At 46.0% G+C, this 18350-nt stretch overlaps 2 protein-coding genes and 1 long non-coding RNA gene across 3 annotated transcripts in view; 2 read left to right on the top strand and 1 right to left on the bottom strand.

Annotated features, from left to right (window-relative positions):
- The window catches only part of LOC139247642 (zinc finger protein 664-like), a 334128-nt gene that overhangs the window by 66302 nt on the left and 249476 nt on the right, over window positions 1-18350 (top strand). The gene's annotated exons all lie outside the window — the stretch shown is intronic.
- The window catches only part of LOC139247648 (uncharacterized), a 497861-nt gene that overhangs the window by 317456 nt on the left and 162055 nt on the right, over window positions 1-18350 (bottom strand). The window lies entirely within an intron of this gene.
- LOC139247656 (zinc finger protein 585A-like) overlaps window positions 4358-18350 on the top strand; it is a 126359-nt gene continuing 112366 nt past the window's right edge. The window contains exon 1 of the mRNA XM_070871749.1: window positions 4358-4621. The gene's annotated coding sequence lies outside the window, so the exon portion shown is untranslated. The remainder of the gene's footprint in view (window positions 4622-18350) is intronic.

Below are 18350 nucleotides of genomic sequence, written 5' to 3'. Positions count from 1 at the left end.
GTTCCTCCACCACGATCTCTCACCATTCCTCCGCCACAATCTCTCATCGCTCATCCGCTCCGACTTTCCCGCTCCTCCGCTGTACCTGGACCCCGCCGATGTTCCTGCCCACGCTCCAAACTGCGATCTGGGTTTTGATGATGTCATCCAGTCGCCCACCCCGAAGCTGTCGCACACTTGTAGCAGCTCACTCTGGAAGCTGCAGTGGTATGCTCTTTTATCCGCACGACCCGCGGTGGCTTTTTTTTCTTCAAAAATATACTTTATTTATATAAAATTTTCCAAATACATTGGAAAATAGTTCAGTACCTTGCGGTCAGCAATTCCATACAATTCGTTTGGATGCTGACAGCAGTTCCATACGATGCACTAGCGTGCATTTCATTTCAAGGTACAGTTTAGTACAATCTGTAAATCACGTTACATGTAGTACTGTGCAAATAAGGGTATTACATGGAGCAGATAATAACAGGTTTACATTACATTCCAGGATACAGTTCAATACCGATCACGAATCACGTTACATGTAGCACTATGCAGATGAAAGCAGTACACGGAACGGATGAGAATATGTCGTCTCGCAGGTCAGGGTGACCCACGATGAATGAATGCCCCGGGAATAAGTTGCCCTGATGTTGACGCTCAGATTGTAATTATTTCTGTGGTGCCCAACTTTAATATTCTCCTGAAAGTCCCACTGCAATCCAGTTCCAGTTCCATTGAGGGTGTAAAAGAAAAGATAGCCATCCGTGGCTAACTAAAGAAATAAAGGACGGTATCCAATTAAAAACAAGGGCATACAAAGTGGCCAAAACTAGTGGGAGGACAGAAGATTGGGAAGCTTTTAAAAGCCAGCAAAGAATGACTAAAAAAAATCATTAAGAAAGAGAAGATAGACTGTGAAAGTAAACTAGCACAAAATATAAAAACAGATAGCAAGAGTTTCTATAGGTATAAAAAAATGAAAAGAGTGGCTAAAGTAAATGTTGATCCCTCAGAGGACGAGAACGGGAATTAGTGATGGGGAACATGGAGATGGCAGGAGCTCTGAATAAATATTTTGTATCAGTCTTTACAGTAGAGGACAAAAGCAATATTCCAACAGTGGGTAGTCAAGGGGCTATAGCAGGGGAGGAACTTATCACAATCACTAAGAAGTAAGATAATGGGACTAAAGGCGGGTAAATCCCCTGGATCTGATGACTTGCATCCTAGCGTCTTAAGAGAAGTAATGGCAGGGATAGTGGATGCATTGGTTATAATTTACCAAAATTCCCTGGATTCTGGGAGGTCCCAGCAAATTGGAAAATGGAAAATGTAGCACCACTATTTAAAAAAGGAGGTAGACAAAAAGCAGGAAACTAGACCAGTTAGCCTAACATCTGTGGTTGGGAAAATGTTGGAGTCCATTATTAAAGAAGCAGTAGCAGGACATTTGGAAAAGCATAATTCGGTCAGGCAGAGTCAGCACGGAATAATGAAGGGGAAGTCATGTTTGACAAATTGCTGGAATTCTTTGAAGATGTAACGAACAGGGTGGATGAAGGGGAACCAGTGGATTTGGTGTATTTGGACTTCCAGAAGGCATTTGAGAAGATGCCAAATAAAAGGTTACTGCGCAAGATAAAAGTTCACGGGGTTGGGGGTAATATATTAGCATGGATAGAGGATTGGCTAACAGAAAACAGAGAGTCGGGATAAATGGTTCATTCTCGGGTTGGCAATCAGTAGCTAGTGGGGTGCCGCTGGGACCCCAACTATTTACAATCTATATTAACAACTTGGAAGAAAGGACCGAGTGTAACGTAACCAAGTTTGCTGACGATGCAAAGATGTGATTAAAAAGCAATGTTTGAGGAGGACACAAAAAACCTGCAAAACAATAGACAGGCTAAGTGAGTGGGCAAAAATTTGGCAGATGGAGTATAATGTTGGAAAGTGAGGGTCATGCACTTTGGCAAAACAAATCAAAGAGCAAGTTATTATTTAAATGGAGAAAAATTGCAAAGTGCTGCAGTACAGCAGGACCTGGGTTATTTGTGCATGAAACACAAAAGGTTAGTATTCAGGTACAGCAAGTGATCAGGAAGGCCAATGGTGTCTTGGCCTTTACTGCAAAGGGGATGGAGTATAAAAGCAGGGAAGTCTTCCTACAATTGTACAGGGTATTGGTGAGGCCACACCTGGAATACTGCCTTGGTTTCCATATTTACAAAAGGATGTACTTGCTTTGGAGGCAGTTCAGAGAAGGTTCACTAGGTTGATTCCGGAGATGAGGGGGTTGACTTATGAGGAAAGGTTGAGTAGAATGGGCCTATCCTCATTGGAATTCAGAAGAATGAGAGGTGATCTTATGGAAAAGTATAAGATTATGAGGGGGCTTGACAAGGTGGATGCAGAGAGGATGTTTCCACTGATAGGGGAGACTAGAACTAGGGGGCATTATCTTAGAATAAGGGGCCGCCCATTTAAAACTGAGATGAGGAGAAATTGCTTTTCTCAGAGGGTTGTAAATCTGTGGAATTCGCTGCCTCAGAGAACTGTTGAAGCTGGGACATTGAATAAATTTAAGACAGCGGTAGACAGTTTCTTAACCGATAAGGGATTAAGGGGTTATGGGGAGCGGGCAGGAAAGTGGTCCTGAGTCTATAATCAGATCAGCCATGATTGTATTAAATGGCGGAGCAGGCTCCAGAGGCCGTACAGCCTATTCCTGCTCTTATTTCTTGTGTTCTTATGTAAAAGGGAGATGATAATCAGCTCTTGATGAATCGACTGACTCTGGCAGATAGGGATGTGATCTTTGGGTTTGAGCTTCCCGTGTGCTAATCTTCTCCTAATACATGTAAAAGGAGTTTACAAAAGTCATCACTCTAAGTACAGGATAGAACTTCAGAACATTCTCTCCTTGTTCCTGTCCCATGGGCCATGCAGCACCGATACACCTGGGTAATCTGGGCCTGTCACTGATGATAAAACCAACAGTACCAGCCCCGCTGGACACACACGTGACAACCAATGGCCCAATGGTTTTCCTAGTGCCCTCCCCGCCCCTGGTGCCAGGTTCGGTACTCGGCCATCCTGTGAGGTCGTTGCCCTCCCCTGGTGCCAGGCTCTGTATACGCTCATTCTGTGGGGCGGTGCCCTCCCCTGGTGCCAGGCTGTGTACACGGCCACCGGGGTCGGTATATGCCATCCTGTGGGGTCGGTGCCCTCCCCTGGTGCCAGGCTCAGTATACGTCCATCCTGTGGGTTCGTTGCCCTCTCCTGGTGCCAGGCTCGGTATATAGCCATCCTGTGGGCTCAGTGCCCTCCCTGCTAGGCTACATGACGTCACAGAGACTGCGTTGCCAAGTTACTGATGTCACACACCTCGCGTTGCTGGGGTTTTGACGTCACACAACCCTTCTTGCCGGGTTGTTGACGTCACGCAGCGCGCTGCAGGATTGGTGACGTCACTGGCGCAGAGTGAACGGCGGCGCGAATTCGAATCGCAGCCACGTGATCCGGAACGAGCCGCCTCGGACTGTGGGAGTGGGCGGGGTAAATGGCAGATACAGGGTCCCGATTGGTGGGCGGCCTGTCAATCAGGTCAATCAGCCAATTGCAGGGGCGGACAACGCCTCCCCGAGCGCGCTGTGAGGCGGCACTGCGCATGTCCGGGATCCTGGGAGGCCGGCCGTTGGTGAAGGTAAACAAGATGGCGAAAAGTGAGCGGAGCTGAGCGGCACCGGGGGGAGAGGGGGCCGAGGAGAGAGGAGGCCGAGGGAGAGTGTCCAGAGGGGGAGAGAGGGGGCCGAGGGAGAGTGTCCAGAGGGGGAGAGAGGGGGCCGAGGGAGAGTGTCCTGGGGGGAAGGGGGGCAAAAGAGACACACGCACACAGACTGACACAGGCACATCCCCAGAATGATTGGGGAGGGAGGAGACAGATGTGGGGGTGGGGGAAAGCTGAGGGTCTCCTGTAATCGTCCCCCTCCGTCTCCTCTCCCCCTCCCCTCGGCTCCGCATCACCGTCCCCGGGGCCCAGTGAGATCAGACAGTGTGTAACCCGGGGGCCCAGTGAGATCAGACAGTGTGTAACCCGGGGGCCCAGTGAGATCAGACAGTGTGTAACCCGGGGGCCCAGTGAGATCAGACAGTGTATAACCCGGGGGCCCAGTGAGATCAGACAGTGTGTAACCCGGGGGCCCAGTGAGATCAGACAGTGTGTAACCCGGGGCCCAGTGAGATCAGACAGTGTGTAACCCGGGGGCTCAGTGAGATCAGACAGTGTGTAACCCGGGGAGATTTCTGGTGCTTTTCTGTAAGTCCAGAAGGGCAGGAGAGATCTGAGGAAAAGGATAAGATTAAACAGAAATACTGGATATATACTGTTCTGAAACGTTGGAAAAACACTTTACATTACATTCCACTTCACAACATTAATCTTCTAATTTTCTGCCCTGTGATAATTAGATCTCCCGGTGAATGGCGGAGTGATTGAGAAAGTTCCACAGCTGGAAGGAAACAGGGATTGTGGACTGAGGAACAACAGCAGGTGAACCAGCACAGGATTGTGAGAGCGCCAACCAGTGAGCCCCTTCCGATTGAAAGCGCTTCAATAGATCGACTGGGGAGAAAGGTAAGAGAAATGCCATTTACTCAGATACACACCGGTCCTGTAGACAGTACACACAGGTTACAAGATAAGACAGGAAATGAGACCGGGAGAGACTAACCACCGAGCACAATTATCCAGCATGAGGCCGTGCAATGGGATGTGAAGTGAGATCAGTTTCTGTCTCTAAACACACAGTCACAGTGAATCTTGTGTGTGTTTTAGAGTAAAGGGCTTTGATCTAAGAGGTGACTCCAGTTTGAGGCAGAGCCCAGCAGATGGACCGGTCTCTGTACATTAGGTGCGGCTGAACTCACACCGACACCATCAGATCTCAATGATCAAATATTTCACATCTGGTGAGAAAGCCAATGGAAAGATTGAACCGGAAGCACATCGTCAATTCACTGATCATGGTGCACAGACCCATCTGAAAGACCAGCATGGCCTATCACCCACAGAATCAATTATTCATTCATGAACATTTAGAATGATAAGAAAATATATTGATAACGACTTTATATTGATAACTACTTATATTGATAACTACTAATATTGAAGCATTGATCACTCGAGATATGTAGTATTCTAATATACTGAAACACAGATATGGGGAGTTGCAATTTATTGATTGGCGTCGTACTTGACCCCGAGATGAGCTTCCGAATCCATATTCCCTCAATCACCAAGTCCGCTTACTTCCACCTCCATAACATCGCCGATCTCTGCCCCTTCCTCAGCTCATCGCTCAAACCCTCATCCATGCCTCTGATCGGTCTCACACCTCACACTCTCCGTAAACTTAAACTTAAACTTAGGGGGTATAGTTTTAAGGTGGTTGGTGGAAGTTTGAGGGCGGGGGGGCCTTCTTTATGCAGAGGGTTGTGGGGATCTGGAACTCACTGCCTGGAAGAGTGGTGGATACAGAAACCCTCACCACTTTTAAGAGATGGTTGGATGGGCACTTAAAGTGCCGTAACCTGCAGGGTTACGGACCTCGAGCTGGTAATTGGGATTAGTCTAGATCACTTTGTTGGCCGGCGCAGATATAATGGTAAGTGCTGCAGGGAATCGAATATGGCCAGGGTGATCTGGACTATTTTCGATCGCCTGGATGGGTAGGAGAGAAATTTTCCCACATTTTCTTTCCCTAAATTGGCCTGGGTTTTTGCCTCTCCCAGGACATCACATGGTTCTGGTTGGGGTGGAGTGTAGAATGTTTCGGTGCAAGGGGTGTCGCAGTTTTGCGAGGCGGGCTGTTTGGGTTGGGTGCTATTTACCTTTCCGCCATTGTTCATTGTTCATAGGTTTATATGTAACCTTCAGGGCTGCTGACCGAGGGCCATGCGGCTCTTTGTCAGCCGGCGCGGACACAATGGTCTGAAATGACCTCCTTCTGCGCTGTAAATTTCTATGTTTCTTCAACACTCCTGCCCGTATCCTTACTCAAGAACACAAGAAGTAGCAGCAGGAGTTGGCCATACGGCCGCTCCCATCTACTCCGCCATTCAGTAAGATCTATATTCGATAGAGAATTTTAAAGATTCATAACTCTCTGAGTGAATAAATAGCTCCTCCACATAGTTTTAAATGACCGATCTCTTATCCTAATACTAGGACTCCTAACTCTAGACTATCAAGCCCTTGTCAATTCCTCTCAGAATTTTATATGTTTCAATGATATCACCTTCCGTTCTTCTAAACTCCAGAGAATATAGGCCTATTCTGCTCAATCTGTCCTCAGCCCTCTCATCCCAACTTGTACCAATTTCCGTTCACCCATCACCCCTGTGCTCGCTGAACTACATTGGCTCCTGGTCCATCAGTGCCTCGCTTTCAAAATTCTCATCCTTGTTTTGAAATCCATCCAGGACCTTGCCCCTCCCTATTGCTGTAACCTCCTCCAGCGCGACAACCCTCAGATCTTTGCATTCCTCCAATTCTGGCCTCTTGAGCAGCCCCAATTTTCAGCAATATTGGTGGCCATACCTTCAGCTGCCGAGGCCATAAGCTCTGGAATTCCTCCCTAAACCTCTCCACCTTTAAAATGCTTCTTAATACCTACCCTTTTGGACCAGCTTTCAGTCACCTGTGCTAATATTTCCTTACGTGACTGGGTGTCAAATTTTGTTTGCTAACAGTCCTGTGAAGTGCCTTGGGACATTTTACTATGTTTAAGGCGCAATATAAATGCCATTTGTTGCTGATATTTTGAATTGCAATATAACGAAACTACAGGCATGGGGAATTGCAATAGATAGATAACTGCAAAGGAAGAGGATTGTTATGTATTGTTAATAGCGTGATTTCTTTTAACGTGAGGTGGCTCTTGCACATTAGCTGCCACATGGGCTTGGCAGAGCAAGGTCTTGGTCCAATGGCAAGGGATCCAAGATGACTGGAGACCAGGCTCTGCTGCATGTTTCTCACTGGAATACAGTTTCCTCTAGCACTGACTCTCACTGGAATAAAGTTTCCTCTGACACTGACTCTCACTGGGGTACAGTTTCCTCTGGCACTGACTCACTGGGGTACAGTTTCCTCTGGCACTGACTCTCACTGGGGTACAGTTTCCTCTGGTTTTGACTCTCACTGGGGTACAGTTTCCTCTGGCACCGACTCTCACTGGGGTACAGTTTCCTCTGGCACTGGCTCTCACTGGGGTACAGTTTCCTCTGGCACTGGCTCTCACTGGGGTACAGTTTCCTCTGGCACTGACTCTCACTGGGATACAGTTTCCTCTGGCACTGGCTCTCACTGGGGTACAGTTTCCTCTGGCACGGGCTCTCACTGGGATACGGTTTCCTCTGGCAGACTTTCACTGGGGTACAGTTTCCTCTGGCACTGACTCTCACTGGGGTACAGTTTCCTCTGGCACTGACTCTCACTGGGGTATAGTTTCTCTGACACATTTACTGTACCTTATTAGTGCTGTCCCTGCCCTGAGAGTGCATGATGGGACAGTTTAGAAGGAGTTTTAACCTGAAACTGATCAGGAGCTGCGGGTGGAAAGTTGTCAGTGCAGTGGCAGATCGTACTGCTGCTGAATTTTAATTGATAAGCTGCCAGCAGCGCAGTCGGGACGGACACCGAAGTGTGCCCTGCGGCAGGGTAGAGGGAACTTTACTCTATCTAACCCATACGCCCCCTAGTCTGTGGGAATTTAGTGGGATTTTGAAAGCAATTGCTCGGGTAGATAGAGAGAAATTTATTCTGTTGCTTGGGGTGTCTAGGACGAGGGGATATCACCTTAAAATCCGAGCCAGACCATTCAGGAGAGATGTTAGGATACACTTGTTCACTCAATGGATGGTTGAAGTGTGGAACCCCACAATAAGCAATCGATGCTCGCCCATTGAATAATTCTGGGCCGGTTGTGATGTCTGCCCAATGACCCGTTGCTTGTTCCCTTGGATTGGATCTTTATTTATTCCCTTTGGTTTGTTTTCAGATTCACTGCTGGACCCACCACTCAAAGCACTTTGTCTGATCTGCCCCTGGGGAATGAGCAGACTCCTCCCTCCTCTCCCACACTGCACTGTCTCTCCTCCTCTTTCCCCTTGGTTGTGTTCCACACTCTGGGCCTTGGGCCTTCCCTGGGGATTCTCAGTATGAACAGGGGGATGTGTGTTGAGACAGGATGTCCTAGCTCTCCACCTTTAAAGGGAAACGGAGAGGACCAGCTGGGCTGAATGGCCCTGCTTTATGACATCACTGCAGTGTCTAGCAATCCACCTCCCTGAGCCCTGCTCATTATGGACTGGCAGTGTCTGATGGGACAGTGTAGAGGGAGAAAGACTTGGATTTATTTGTTGCCTTTCATAACCACCGGACCTCTCAAAGCGCTTTACAACCAATGAAGTACTTTTGGATTGTAGTCACTGTTATAGTAAGGGAGAGTTACCCTGTATCTAACCCATGCTGTACCTGCCCTGGGCTGTTTGATGGGATAATGTAGACAGAGATTTACTGTGTATCAAACCTGTGCGAACCGAGCAAGTTGTGAAGAGGACGCCAATACTCTACAAAGGGATATAGATAGGCTATGTGAGTGGGCAAAACTTTGGCAGATGGAGTATAATGTGGGAAAATGTGAGATTATCCACTTTGGTAGGAGAAATGAAAAAGCAAATTATTATTTAAATGGGGAGAGAATACAAAATGTCGTGTACAGCGGGATCTGGGGATCCTTGTACATGAAACAAAAATTTATCATGCAGTTACTGCAATTAATTAGGAAGGCAAATGGAATGCTGGCCTTTATTGCAAGGGGGATGGAGTATAAAAGTAGGGAAGTCCTGCTGCAACTGTATATAGCATTCGTAAACCACTACGTACAGTTTTGGTCTGCTTATTTAAGGAAGGATATACTTGCACTGGAGGCAGTTCAGCGAAGGTTCACGAGGTTGATTACTGAGGTGAAAGGTTGAGCAGGTTGGGCCTATACTCATTGGAGTTTAGAAGACTTAGAGGTGATCTTATTGAAACGTATAAGATTTTGAGGGGGCTTGACAGGGTAGATGCAGAGAGCATGTTTCCCTTCGTGGGGGAATCTAGAACTAGGGGGCGTAGTTTCAGGAGAAGGGGTCGCTCATTTAAAATGGAAATGAGGAGGAATTTCTCCAGGAGGGACGTGAATGTTTGGAATTTTCTACCTCGGAGAGCAGTGGCGGCTGGGTCATTGAATGTATTTAAGGTGGAGATAGTCAGATTTTTGAAAGATAAGGGAGTCAAGGGTTATGGGGAGCGGGCGGGGAAGTGGAGTTGAGACCTGGATCTGATCAGCCATGATCTTATTGAATGGCGGAGCAGACTCGAGAGGCCAAATGGCCTACTCCTGCTCGTATTTCTTATGTTCCATACCTGCCCTTGGAGTGTTTGATGGGACAGTGTAGATGGAGCTTTACTCGGTTTCTGACCCGTGCTGTACCTGTTCTGGGAGTGTTTGATGGGCAGTGTCGAAGGAACTACATTTTGTATCTGACCCGTGCTATTCCTGCCCTGGGAATTTTAGATGGGACACTGTAGAGGGAGCTTTACTCTGTATCCAATTTTGCTGTACCTGCCCTGGGAGTATTTGGTGAGATAATGTAGACGGAGATTTACTGTGTATCTAACCTGTGCTAACCTAGCAAGTTGTGAAGAGGATGTAAAGAATCTACAAAGGAATATAGATCGGTTCAGTGAGTGGGCAAAACTCTGGCAGATAGAGTATAGTGTGGAAAAATGTGAGATTATCCATTTTGGTAGGAAAAATAAAAAAGCAAATTATTATTTAAATGGGGGGAGAATACAAAATGTCGTGTACAGTGGGATCTGGGGGTCCTTGTACATGAAACAAAAATTTAGCATGCAGTTACTGCAATTAATCTGGAAGGCAAATGGAATGGTGGCCTTTATTGCAAGGGGGATGGAGTATAAAAGTGGGGAAGACCTGCTACAACTGTACATGGCGTTGGTAAGACCACACCTGGAGTACTGTGTACAGTTTTGGTTCCCTTATTTCAGGAAGGGTATACTTGCACTGGAGGCAGTTGTTCATGAGGTTGATTACTGAGATGAAGGGGTTGTCATAATGAGAAAGGTTGAGCAGATTAGGCCTGTACTCATTGGAGTTTAGAAGACTTGGAGGTGATCTTATTGAAACGTATAAGATTCTGAGGGGGCTTGACAGGGTAGATACAGAGATGATGTTTCCCCTGGTGGGGGAATCTAGAACTAGGGGCATAGTTTCAGAATAAGGGGTCGCTCATTTAAAAGGGAAATGAGGAGGAATTTCTTCTCTGAGGGTTGTGAATCTCTGGAATTCTCTACCTCAGAGAGCTGTGGCAGCTAGGTCATTGAATGTATTTAAGTTGGAGACAGACAGATTTTTGAACGATAAGGGAGTCAAGGATTATGGGGAGCGGGCAGGGAAGTGGAGTTGAGGCCTGGATCCGATCAGCCATGATCTTGTTGAATGGCAGGGCAGGCTTGAGGAGCCAAATGGTCTACTCCTGCTCCTATTTCTTGTGTTCTATACCTGCCCTTGGACTGTTTCATGGGACAGTGTCGCGGGAGATTTGCTCTGTATCTAATCCATGCTGTACCTGTCCTGGGAGTGTTTGACAGGACAGTGTACAGGGAGCGATATGCTGTATCTAACTCGTGCTGTACCTGCCCTGGGAGTCTCTGATGGGACAGTGTAGGCGGAGGTTTACTCTGTATCTAATCCGTGCTGCACCTGCCCTAGGAGCGTTTCGTTAGACAGTGTACATAAGAAACAGGAACAGGAGTAGGCCATACGGCCCCTCGATCCTGCTCTGCCATTCAATAAGATCATGGACTCAGCTCCACTTCCCTGCCCGCTCCCCATAACCCCTTATCCCCTTATCGTTTAAGAAACTGTCTATTTCTGTCTTAAATTTATTCAATGTCCCAGCTTCTACAGCTTTCTGAGGCAGCGAATTCCACAGATTTACAACCCTCAGAAGAAATTTCTCATCATCTCTGTTTTAAATGGGCGGCTCCGTTTTCGAAGATCATGCCCTCTAGTTCTTGTCTCCCCCATCAGTGGAAACATCCTCTCTGCATCTACCTTGTCGAGCTCCCTCATAATCTTAAACGTTTCGATAAGATTGCCTCTTATTCTTCTGAATTCCAATGAGTAGAGGCCCAACCTACTCAACCTTTCCTCATAAGTCAACCCCCTCATCCCCGGAATCAACCTAGTGAACTTCTCTGAACTGCTTCCAAAGCAACTATCCTTTCATAAATATGGAAACCAAAACTGCATGCAGTATTCCAGGTGCGGCCTCACCAATACCTTGTATAGCTGTAGCAAGACTTCCCTGCTTTTATACTCCAACCCCTTTGCAATAACGGCCAAGATACCATTCGCTTTCCTGATCACTTGTTGTACCTGCATACTATCCTTTTGTGTTTCATGCTCAAGTACCCCCAGGTCCTGCTGTACTGTGGCACTTTGCAATCTTTCACCATTTAAATAATAACTTGCTCTTTGATTTTTTTTCTGCCAAAGTGCATGACCTCACACTTTCCAACATTATACTCCATCTGCCAAATTTTTGCCCACTCACTTCGTCTCTCTATGTCCTTCTGCAGATTTTTTGTGTCCTCCTCACACATTGATTTTCCTCCCATCTTTGTATTGTCAGCAAATTTGGCTACGTTACACTCAGTCCCTTCTTCCAAGTTGTTAGTATAGATTGTAAATAGTTGGGGTCCCAGCACTGATCCCTGCGGCACCCTACTAGTTACTGGTTGCCAACCAGAGAATGAACCATTTATCCCGCCTCTCTGTTCTCTGTTAGTGAGCCAATCCTCGATCCATGCTAATATATTACCCCCAACCCCGTGAACTTTTATCTTGTGCAGTAACCTTTTCAAATGCCTTCTGGAAGTCCAAATACACCATATCCACTGGTTCCCCTTTGTCCACCCTGTTCGTTACATCCTCAAAGAACTCCAGCAAATTTGTCAAACATGACTTCCCCTTCATAAATCCACGCTGACTCTGCCTGGCCGAATTTTGCTTTTCCAAATGTCCTGCTACTGCTTCTTCAATAATGGACTCCAACATTTTCCCAACCACAGAAGTTAGGCTAACTGGTCTATAGTTTCCTACTTTTTGTCTGCCTCCTTTTTTAAATCAAGGGGGGGGGGGGCGTTACATTTGCAGTTTTCCAATCTGCTGGGACCTCCCCAGAATCCAGGGAATTTTGGTAAATTACAACCAATGCATCTACAATCCCTGCCGCTACTTCTCTTAAGACCCTCGGATGCAATCCATTAGGTCCAGGGGATATATCTGCCTTTAGTCCCATTATCTTACTGAGTACCACCTCCTTAGTGATTGTGATTGTGTTAAGTTCTTTCCCCCCCACCCCCCCGCCATAGCCCCTTGACTATCCACTGTTGGAATATTGTTGGTGTCCTCTAACGTAAAGACTGATACAATGTATTTGTTCAGAGTTTCTGCCATCTCCATGTTCCCCATTCCTAATTCCCCGGTCTCGTCCTCTAAGGGACCAACATTTACTTAAGCCACTCTTTTCCTTTTTATATACCTATAAAAACTCTTGCTATCTGTTTTTATATTTTGTGCTAATTTACTTTCATAGTCTATCTTCCCTTCTTCATTTTTTTAGTCGTTCTTTGCTGACTTTTAAAAGCTTCCGAGTCTTCTGTCCTCCCACTAGTTTTGGTCACTTTGTATGCCCTTGTTTTTAGTTGGATACCATCCTTTATTTCTTTAGTTAGCCACGGATGGCTATCTTTTCTCTTGCACCCGTTCCTCCTCACTGGAATGTATTTTTCTTGAGAGTTGTGAAATATCTCCTTGAATGTACACTACTGTTCATCAACCGTCCTACACATTAATCTATTTTCTCAGTCCACTTTACCCAACTCTGCCCTCATACCTTCATAGTCTCCTTTATTTAAGCTTAGTACACTGGTTAGAGATCCAACTTTCTCACCCTCCATCTGAATTTGAAATTCAATCATGTTATGATCACTCATTCCGAAGGGATCCTTTACTAGGAGATTGTTTATTAATCCTGTCTCATTACACAGGATCAGATCTAAGATAGCCTGCCCCCTGGTTGGTTCTGTTACATACTGCTCAAGGAACCCGTCGCTTATGCACTCCATGAACTCCTCAAGGCTACCCTGACCAATTTGATTTGTCCAATCAATATGGAGATTAATATCACCTATGATTATTGCTGTTCCCTTTTTACAAGCCCCCATTATTTCCTGGTTTATGCTGCGACCAACAGAGTTGCTACTGTTCGGGGGCCTATAGACTCTGCCCACCAGTGACTTTTCCCCCTTATTATTCCTTATCTCCACCCAAACTGTCTCAACACCCTTATCATTTGAGCCAATATCATTTCTTACTATTGCAGTGATTCCATCCTTTATCCATAGAGCTACCCCACCTCCTTTTCCTTTCTGTCTATCCTTCCGGAGTGTCAAGTACCCCTGAATATTTAATTCCCAGTCCTGGTCACCTTGCAACCACGTCTCTCTAATGGCTATCAGATCATACCCATTTGTCTCAATTTGTGCCGTCAACTTATCTATTTTGTTACAAATGCTACGTGCATTTAGACACAGTGCCTTTAAGTTTGTTTTTTTACCTTTTTTTCCTGCTTGTATCCTCTCCTTCAAATTCACTTTCTTTATTTTTGCTTTCTAATTCCAGCTTTGCTCCCCTCCCTGCTGAATCTATTGTCAGGTTCCCATCCCCCTGCCAAGCTAGTTTAAACCCTCCCCAACAGCACTAGCAAACCCACCCGCAAGGATATTGGTCCCTGCTATGTTGAGGTGCAACCCGTCCGGCTTGTCCAGGTCCCGTCTCACCCAGAAGCAGTCCCAATGCCTCAGGAAGCTAAAGCCCTCCCGCCTGCACCATCTCTCCAGCCATCTGTACTCACTAGCTCGTGGCACCGGGAGTAATCCAGAGATTACTACCTTTTGAGGTCCTGCTTTTTAATTTCTCTCCTAGCTCTCTAAACTCTGCCTGCAGGACCTCATCCCTCTTCCTACCCATGTCATTGGTACCGATGTGGACCACAACCTCTGTCTGTTCAACTCTCCCCCCAGAGTGTAGAGAGAGCTTTACTCTCCACATAACCCGTGCTGTACCTGTCTTGTGAGTGATTGATGGGACACTTCAGAGGGAGCTTTGCTCTGTATCTAACCCATGCTCTACCTGCCCTGTGAGCTTTGATGGGTTGGTGTAGGGGAAGCTTTCCTCTATATCTAACCCATACTCTACCTGTCCTAGTTGTGTCTGATAGGACAGTGTAGAGGGAGGTTTACTCTGTATCTAATCCAAGCTGTACCTGCCCTGGGAGTGTTTGATGGGACAGTGTAGAGGGAGGTTTACTCTGTATCTAACATAAGCTGTACCTGCTCTTGGAATATTTGATGGGACAGTGTCGAGGGAGCTTTCCTCTATATCTAATCCATGCTGTACCTGCCCTGCAAGTGTTTGATGGGACAGTGTAGACGGAGCTTTACTCTGCTTCTGACCCGTGCTGTACCTGCTCTGGGAGTTTTTGATGGGACAGTGTAGAGAGAGATTTCTTCTGTATCTAATTTTTCTGTACCTGCCCTACGAGTGTTTGATGCGGCAGTGTAGAGGGAGCTTTACTCTGTATCTAACCCGTGCTGTACCTGCCCTGGGAGTGTTTGATGGGACAGTGTAGAGGGTGCTTTACTCTGTATCTAACCTGTGCTGTACCTAACTGCAGAGTGCTTTAGGCAGACACTAGTTGCTCAGAATATCCCATTCCCCAGCAGTGACATGCATCACCTCGATGAGAACATCATTTAACCCAAAGATAAGAGAAACCCATCAGTTCCTCCACCGGACACAGATCCGGAGAGACAGTAAGTGTCCTGAATATTGTTGTACAGTGTGCTCAACAATTCCTTCTTGGGTTTGAGCCTTTTGATAAAGATTTGAATTTGAAGCCCTCGAGTAAGGAAGTGGCCATAGAAATAGTGGATGTATTGGTGGTCATTTTCCAACATTCTATCGACTCTGAATCAGTTCCTATGGATTGGAGGGTAGCTAATGTATCCTCACCTTTTAGAAAAGGAGGGAGAAAGAAAACAGGGAATTATAGATTGGTTAACCTGACATTGGGAATGGGGAACATGCTGGAATCAATTATTAAAATGAATTAACAGTACATTTGGAAAGCAGTGATTTGATTGGTCCAAGTCAGCATGGATTTATGAAAGGGAAATCATGCTTGACAAATCTTCTAGAATTTTTTGAGGATGTAACTAATGGAGTGGACAAGGGAGAACCAGTGGATGTGGTGTATTTGGTCAAAAGACTTTTGACAAGGTCCCACACAAGAGATTAGTGTGCAAAATTAAAGCACATGGTATTGGGAGTAATGTATTGTCGTGGATAGAGAACTGGTTGGTAGACAGGAAGCAAAGAGTAGGAATAAACGGGTCTTTTTCAGAATGGCAGGTAGTGACTAGTGGGATACCGCAAGGTTCAGTGCTGGGACCACAGCTATTTACAAGATACATTAATGATTTAGGCGAAGGAATTGAATGTAATATCTCCAAGTTTGCAGATGACACTATTTGGGTGGTAGTGTGAGCTGTGAAGAGGATGCTAAGAGGCTGCAGGGTGGCTTGGACAGGTTAGGTGAGTGGAAAAATGCATGGCAGATGCAGTATAATGTAGATAAATGTGAGATTATCCACTTTGGTGGCAAAATCAGGAAGGCAGAATATTATCTGAATGGTGACAGATTAGGAAAAGGGGAGGTGCAACGAGACCTGGGTGTCATGGTACATCATTGAAAGTTAGCATGCAGGTGCAGCAGGCGGTGAAGAAGGCAAATGGCATGTTGGCCTTCATAGCGAGACGATTTGAATATAGCAACATGGAGGTCTTACTGCAGTTGTACAGGGCCTTGGTGAGGCCACACCTTGAATATTATGTGCAGTTTTGGTCTCCTAATCTGAGGAAGGGCCCTCTTGCTATTGAGGGAGTGCAGTGAAGGTTCGCCAGACTGATTCCCAGAATGGCAGGACTGACACATAGAAACATAGAAAATAGGTGCAGGAGTAGGCCATTCGGCCCTTCTAGCCTGCACCGCCATTCAATGAGTTCATGGCTGAACATGCAACTTCAGTACCCCATTCCTGCTTTCTCACCATACCCCTTGATTCCCCTGGTAGTAAGGACTTCATCTAACTCCTTTTTGAATATATTTAGTGAATTGGCCTCAACAACTTTCTGTGGTAGAGAATTCCACAGGTTCACCACTCTCTGGGTGAAGAAATTCCTCCTCATCTCGGTCCTAAATGGCTTCTCCCTTATCCTTGGACTGTGTCCCCTGGTTCTGGACTTCCCCAACATTGGGAACATTCTTCCTGCATCTAACCTGTCTAACCCCGTCAGAATTTTAAATGTTTCTATGAGGTCCCCTCTCATTCTTCTGAACTCCAGTGAATACAAGCCCAGTTGATCCAGTCTTTCTTGATAGGTCAGTCCCGCCATCCCGGGAATCAGTCTGGTGAACCTTCGCTGCACTCCCTCAATAGCAAGAATGTCCTTCCTCAGGTTAGGAGACCAAAACTGTACACAATACTCCAGGTGTGGCCTCACCAAGGCCCTGTACAATTGTAGCAACACCTCCCTGCCCTGTACTCAAATCCCCTCGCTATGAAGGCCAACATGCCATTTGCTTTCTTAACCGCCTGCTGTACCTGCATGCCAACCTTCAATGACTGATGTACCATGACACCCAGGTCTCTTTGCACCTCCCCTTTTCCTAATCTGTCACCATTCAGATAATAGTCTGTCTCTCTGTTTTTACCACCAAAGTGGATAACCTCACATTTATCCACATTATACTTCATCTGCCATGCATTTGCCCACTCACCTAACCTATCCAAGTCGCTCTGCAGCCTCATAGCATCCTTCTCGCAGCTCACACTGCCACCCAACTTAGTGTCATCCGCAAATTTGGAGATACTACATTTAATCCCCTCGTCTAAATCATTAATGTACAGTGCAAACAGCTGGGGCCCCAGCACAGAACCTTGCGGTACCCCACTAGTCACTGCCTGCCATTCTGAAAAATCCCCTATTTATGAAAAAAGACTGGATTGACTAGACTTATATTCACTGGAATTTAGAAGAATGAGATGGGATCTCATAGAAACATATAAAATTCTGACGGGATTGGACAGCTTAGATGCAGGAAGAATGTTCCCGATGTTGGGGAAGTCCTGAATCAAGGGTCACAGTCTAAGGATAAGGGGTAAGCCATTTAGGACCGAGATGAAGAGAAACTTCTTCACTCAGAGAATTGTGCACCTGTGGAATTCTCGACCAAAGAAGGTTGTTGAGGCCGGTTTGTTAGATATATTCAAAAGGGAGTTGGATATGGCCCTTACGGCTATAGGGATCAAGGTATGGAGAGAAAGCAGGAATGGGGTACTAAAGTTGAAAGTTCAGCCATGATCATATTAAATGGTGGTGCAGGCTCGAAGAGCCGAATGGCCTACTCCTGCACCTATTTTCTATGTTACTGACTCACTTACTGGTGGAAATAGATTTTCCTCATTTACCTGATCAAACTTTAAGCACCTCCCTCAGATCTCCCAATTACCCTTTGTTCTAATGAAAAGAGCCCCAGTTTCTCCAATCTCCCCTGATAACTAAAGCCTCTCTTCCCTGGTATCATCTCAGTCAATCTCTCTGCACCCTCTCCATGGCCTCGACATCCTTCCTGGTGTAAGATCCCCAAAACCTGATAATATTAGAACTGCAGCCTAACCAATGATTTGTGCATGTTTACATGACCTCTGCCCTTTTGTACATCATGCCCCTATTTATAAAACCGAGGACGCCATGTGCTTCTTTAACCACTTTATCAATTTGTCCTTCTACTTTTAAAGATTTGTGTATCTGAAGACCTTGTAGGTTTTAGAGATATTAACATAACATGGCTAAAACACATTGACATAAACTGGCTGATATAATGTGCATCATGGGAAAGAGAAGTTTAGTGTGAGTTCGAAACTCAAACACTCGATTCACTGCAGACAGGTCGCCATGGCAACACTGATAAGACATTCCATTCACTGAACCCACTGTTGGAATCTGTAATCAGATCAGGGGAAAGAACAGGGTTTGTCTGTTAGTACCCACAATGTCAGCTTAAACCAGAGTGAGTAACACAATAGATTAGATTATAAT

Source organism: Pristiophorus japonicus, unplaced genomic scaffold (genome assembly GCF_044704955.1).
Source record: "Pristiophorus japonicus isolate sPriJap1 unplaced genomic scaffold, sPriJap1.hap1 HAP1_SCAFFOLD_278, whole genome shotgun sequence".
In the NCBI taxonomy this organism is placed as follows: domain Eukaryota; kingdom Metazoa; phylum Chordata; class Chondrichthyes; family Pristiophoridae; genus Pristiophorus; species Pristiophorus japonicus.
Note: the sequence above shows the minus strand (reverse complement) of the source record. Positions and strands in the feature narration are given on the sequence as shown.